At 46.1% G+C, this 6,000-nt stretch overlaps 1 protein-coding gene across 1 annotated transcript in view; it reads left to right on the top strand.

The window, feature by feature from the left end:
- Positions 1-4,453: 4,453 nt before the first annotated feature.
- The window catches only part of PELI1 (pellino E3 ubiquitin protein ligase 1), a 54,862-nt gene continuing 53,315 nt past the window's right edge, over positions 4,454-6,000 (top strand). The window contains exon 1 of the mRNA XM_070429334.1: positions 4,454-4,784. The gene's annotated coding sequence lies outside the window, so the exon portion shown is untranslated. The remainder of the gene's footprint in view (positions 4,785-6,000) is intronic.

Genomic DNA, 6,000 nt, shown 5'->3' with positions numbered 1-6,000 from the left:
ATATGGTATATTTTTTTTAATGCTAAAGTAGTTACTTTAACATTTCTGTAATATAGTTCTAATGGCAACATTCTCTCAACTTTTGTTTTCTTTAGCATTCATTTTTGAAAGATATGTTCTCTAAATATGGGATTCTATGTAACAGATTTTCTTTTTCTTTCAGCACTCTTTTCTCTTTTTGTTTAAATGTATTGGGGTGACATTGGTTAATATGATCATGTGGGTTTCTATGTTACAAGACCTGTATGTTGCACTGTGTGCTCACCACCAGAAGTCAAATCTACTGTCACCATATATTAGGATCCCGTCACCCCAGCAATTTCATTGGCTTCTGACTTGCAGAGTTTCTGATTAGAAGTTTACTGAATTTTTGTCTTTGTTTCTCTATGTACAGAATATACCTTTTCCCCACCACTGACTGCTTTTATTTTCTTCTTATTACATTTTCAACAATTTAATAATGATGTTGTTTTCAGTGGTTTTTGTGAGTGTGTGTGAATGTGTGTGTTTACCTTGCTTAGGGCTCATTGAGCTTCTTGAGAACCTGGGTTATAATTTCCATCAAATATTTTCAGTTATAGTACTTCAAATAATTTTTGTCACTCCCTCTCATCTTTGTCTCACCAAGAACTCCAGTTACACATATATTAGAATAATTTCTTTTATTCCACAGACTAGAGGCCTGGTGCACAAATTCGTGCATGGGTGGGGTCCAGCCAGCCCACCCCGATCGGATCGGGGCCCAGGGGAAGGGGCCTCGGGCAGTTGGCTGTCCAGCCCCACCCTCTGGTCAAACTCTCCGGCAAGGGGGTAATTTGCATATTAGCCTTTTATTATATAGGATTACTGAGGCTCTGTTTTTCTTTTTGTGTTTTCAGTTTTTTTTTCATGTGCTTTATTTTGGCTAGATTTCTACTGCTATGCCTTCAAGTTTACTAATCTTTTCTTCTGACTGCCCAAACTGCTGCTGAGTGTTAATCCCCTTGCAGTGAAATTTTTATTTCAGAAGTTGCAATTTGTAAACTCTAGAAATTCAATTTTTTTTGTCTTTAACTTCTCTCTTTCAGCATAGGGAGCATATTTATAATAATTGTTTTAATGTTGTTGACTGTTAATTCTACCATTTCTGGCTTTGTTTAGATGGACTAACTTTTCTCCTTGTTATAGGCTACATTTTCCTACTTCAATGTATGTTCTAATTAGCTTGCTAGTTCCCAGGCATTTTCAAGATTTTTCCTGCTTACTCCTTAAGTGCTGGTGTTCTCCAGGGTACTTTTATTGACTCCTCCTTTTCTGCTGTGCTCATACTCTCTGGGTGATCTCATGCATTCTCATAATTTCAACTACCAATCTTCTGCAGTACAGATCTCTCTTCAGAGCATTAGAGTCATATTCACACCACTTCTCCACCTAGATATCCAAACTCATCAAATTCCCCCTCAAAAACTGTTCAATGCCCTAACCAGTTTGGCTCAGTGGATAGAGCCTCGGCCTGCGGACTGAAAGGTCCCAGGTTCAATTCTGGTCAAGGGCATGTACCTTGGTTGCGGGCACATCCCCAGCAAGAGGTGTGCAGGAGGCAGCTGATCTGATGTGTCTAACTCTCTATCCCTCTCCCTTCCTCTCTGTAAAAAATCAATAAAATATATTTTTTAAAAAACCAAAACTGTTCAATCTCCTGTATTCCCTAACTCAATAAGTGGCAACACTAGCTCATGATCAGAAAATCTGTTATCCTTCTTCCTTGTAGCAGATATTGTGGTCCCCATCTCCAACCCACTCTCATCCTCAATTCTTCTTCTTTTGGATGATCACTCGAACTTTCATTGGGATATCCACACCTCCTCAACGCAGCTTTGTGGAAAGCTCCTTTGGGTCTGAACAGGGCATATTTCTTTACCCTAAGACAATTAGCCTCATACCATGTCCTGGCCACCATTTTTAGGTTATGGAGACACATGAATCAATTCTTGAGGCTTCTGGGAAAGTAGTTTTCTCTTCTTTCTAAGAAAGTTTCCAAAAATGACTCTGTTCTTTTCTCTTCTTGGACCTACTGGCAAAACTTGCAGCCACAGGAATTGTTGGCAACTGTCATTTGACCATAAAATTGATACTAAGGAAGGAAAAGCAATGAAACAAGTAAGAAACGTGTCCTAAATGACATCACTGAGCTGATGAATTATTCAGCCCTAGAGCTCATTTTTTTTCTCAGGACTTTTTATCTGGACAGGTCAATACTGGTTTATTGGTTAAACCAGTTAGAGTTGAGTTGTTTTATTTTGTTTTCGCTGCTGGCAACCCAAAGCAGCATAATGGATAACTTTCCTTCACTCTTCACCTACAAACACTGGCAGTTACTCATTAGGTTCTATTAATTCTATCTCTCAAATAGTGTTTGATTACCCCAGTTCTGTCTCCTGCCAGTGCCTTAGGTTCAGGCTCTCATCTTTCTTTAAATGTATAAAATGCACTTCTAAGATGCATATCTTATCAAAATTTCATCTGTTCACAATCCTGGCAGTTTTCCATTACTTCCAGCAAAGAGTACACATTCCTCAGCATGCTATACTAGATTTTTCATGAAATAAGCTGTCTCCTTTACTTTTTCTGTGTCTCCTTTTGCCCCTCTTCCCAACCTAATTCTACCACCAGCATTGCTGAACTCTGCTGAATCAAAATACTCTTTGGTCTCATGACTCTAGCACTTTGCTCTTGCTGCCCTCCACAACCCCCTCAATGCTCTCAATCATTTCTCTCTTCCCCCTCCTCCACCAAACTATACAAACTCCTGGTCATCCTCAAGTTCAAATGTTCTTTGAAGCATCCCCCAACCTTGTCTGAGTTTGGGATAGCTGTATATTAAGCACCTGATGTACTTTCCTATTACATTATTTACCTCACTAAGTCTGTTTATTTACCTGTCTCCTCCTCTGCACAGTAAGCACTTTGAAAACAAGGAGTGGTTTTTTCACATTCTTGTATCTCTGTTTTGGGACCTAATATAGTGTCTGGGATATACTCAATAAGTATTTTTTGAATGAGTAATTATGTGGTCTGCAAACATAAAGATTTCTGATCTGAGACTCTATTTAAAAACCTTGCCCTGGCTGGTTTGGCTCAGTGGATAGAGCATCGCCCTGCAGACTGAAGGGTCCTGGGTTTGATTCTGACCAAGGGCACATGCCCGGGTTGCAAGCTCGATGCCCAGTGGGGGGTATGCAGGAGGCAGCTGATTAATGATTCTCTCTCATCATTGATGTTTCTATCTCCCTCTCCCTTTCCCTTCTTCTCTGAAATCAATAAAATTATATTTAAAAATAAAATAAAAACCTTGGCTTTCCCTACTTTAAATGTGTTTCTGATTTCTAAGCATTATTTTCTTTTCTTCCAGGGTATGGGGTTTTAGGTAGGCAGAGAAAGAAAACCAAAGAGCTTGAGACAAGTTGACTTTAGTCAGTCCTGTCCTGCCTCTCACCACCCTCCTCCACCATCTGTGGGTGTAGACTTAGCTGACCAGCCCAACAGCATACTCAGCCCTTGGTTCAGACTTCTCTTATTGCCAAATGAGTTTGCCAATATATATATATATAGATATAGCAAACAATTTTCAACTTTCCACCTATCTTCTGAATTTGCACTTTTTGAAATTTGTATTTATTAAAAATTGTAGCCTTTAAAATAATCTGGACTATTTTACACTGATCAAGTAAAATACAGCGATCTTAACCCTGAACTTTACCTTTGCTGGCCTTAAAGTTAGAGGTGACTACTTAAGTGAAAATAATTACTGTGGGTCCCGAACCTCTGATAGTGATGATCTTCCTAACAGTTTTATAACTTAATTGTTACTAGAAGGCACTACATTTCTATAAGTCTTAAGATGTGTGTGTGTGTGGTGGGGGGGTGGGGGGAGGGATGAGAGGGGTTGGTTGGATTTGAGGCAAAGAGTTTTCACTTGAAGCAGGGGAAGAAAATGGGTATTTTGTGATTTAGAATTTGTGGAATAAAATTAAGCGGCAGGGAAGACCGAAATATGAGGAGGAAATCAGATTTCACTGGGCCCTTGTGAGTTGTGAGGCTAGGAGTTGGGGGTGGAGCGATGTAGGAAAGACTAACTAAGGGCGGGATCTCCAACAGCACCATAATACAAGAAGGGCCTTGTTCGGTGAGCAGCAGCACTAAACACGTTCTCTTCCTTAATGTGTCGGTGACCATAGTAACAGTGGGGGCCGAACCCCCCGCCCCCACCCTCCACCCCAGCATGCGCAGTGCCGAGCGAGCGGAAAGCATCCCCAACAATGTAGCCCTTCTTGCTTCTGTGGGAGAACTACAACTCCCAGGAGACCACTCGGCGCCGCGGCCCCGCCTCCCGCAGCGGCCCAGCCCCGGCCCCGCCCTCAGGCCCCGCCCTTCCCCTAGTCCCGCCCCTCCCTCCGAGAGTGTGTCAGTGACCCAGAGGCGGTGTGAGGCGGAGGGACCGTCGGGGGGCGCCGCCGCCGCCTCCACCAGCAGCACCCGTCGTGCCGCGCGCTCGGATTTGCGTCGAGCCCTCCGAGAGCGCACCACAAAGCGGCCCGGCGCCTGTCCCTCCGCCCGCGGCACCTCGGCGCTCGGCTCGGCGGCCAACTTCCCGTCGCCCGGCTTGGCTGGCTGGCTGGCTGGCGAGGAAGAAGGCGGCGGCGAAACGCCGCGCTGTCTGCTTGCGCTCCCAGCGCACGCACACTGCACCCCCTCGCTCCGGGTCTCGGAGCTGCGCTGGGCTTGCGGCCACCACCAACTGTCCGGTGAGTGGGCTCGGCGCGCCGCGGAGGGGCCGGTGAGGGATGCGGGCGAGGCGGGCGCGCAACTTCCTCGGTGGCTTCCTCGGGCGGCGGGCCAGCTCCCTCTCCCTCCAGCGCGGCCGCGCGCCGGAGGCGGCGGGGAGCGGAGTTTGCGGCGCCCGCATCCCGCGCTGTCGCCGGAGGAAGAGCCTTTGTCAGGAGCTGGCCCGGCGCGCCCTCCCCCTCCGCCTGGGAGCGGGGCGCGCGGTGGCCAAGTCCGCGCCCCGCGCCCCGCGCTCCGCGCCGGCCGGGTGCTGCGGGAGGGTGGCTCCGCGGGGGCTGGGAGGGAAAGAGAAATGCAGGGGAAACAAAGGGGGCGGTGGGCTCGTCTTTTGTTCGGGCGAACCTCCTAACTTCTTTCGCCTTTCTTACATAACGCCGACTTCCAAGTTAGTCATTCTTTTTATTGTTCTGATTGTGGTCGTCATCTCTGCGTGTCTCTCGCCTTTCCTTTCATCTCTGGCTCGCAGAGCATTTTAAAACGCTAATTAATGACACGTCCGGGGCCCCTGCGAGACAAGTGAACACGCCGGTTTCTGCAAGCGGGTAAACTGAGGCCCGGAAGGAGACTCTAATTGATGGGTCCCCCTCCGCGCCTGGGGTCTGAGGACCTGCAGGCATTATGGGTTGGAACTCGTCCTCCGATGCCCCGTGGAAAAGTTGAACACGCTCATCTTACTTACAGGTTAACTGAAGTCCAAAAGAAGTCCGGGTAATTGTTAGGTAGTTCAGACAATAACTCTTCTTACATGGTGTTTGAACCTTAGAACCTCAAAGGGACTCTTTAAAAAGGCCCGGAGTGGGGGGAAATGCAATAAATCATAAACTCATTTCACCGTCTGCGTTTATTTTTGTCCGCGCAAGTCTCCTAAAGGCAAGAGGGCGATGATAAGGGAATGGGAGGGCAGAGATTTTTAAATGCAGGTTTTAACAAAACTGAATCACTGCACCCAAGGAAAGGTGTCTTGGTTTTAACAGCACCAGCAGCCGTCGAACAGTCTATCAGCCAATTATCAATTGAGTATTTTATCCATAGGTGCAGGGTGTGCCAAGGACTGGAGCTTTAAGTGCATGAGAAGGTTCTCTATCTGTTTTGGTTGAAAGGCTGTGTACTTGCTCCACAAACTGTTATTTTGTTTTCTTAGCAGCGGATCTTTTGTTTCAGAGCTGGCTTTGTCTG

The sequence above is a fragment of the Myotis yumanensis genome, unplaced genomic scaffold (genome assembly GCF_028538775.1).
Source record: "Myotis yumanensis isolate MYYU_CA2020_CCGP unplaced genomic scaffold, mMyoYum1.0.hap1 SCAF_11, whole genome shotgun sequence".
NCBI lineage: Eukaryota > Metazoa > Chordata > Mammalia > Chiroptera > Vespertilionidae > Myotis > Myotis yumanensis.
The sequence above is the reverse complement of the archived record's forward strand: the minus strand, read 5'-3'. Positions and strand labels throughout refer to the sequence as shown.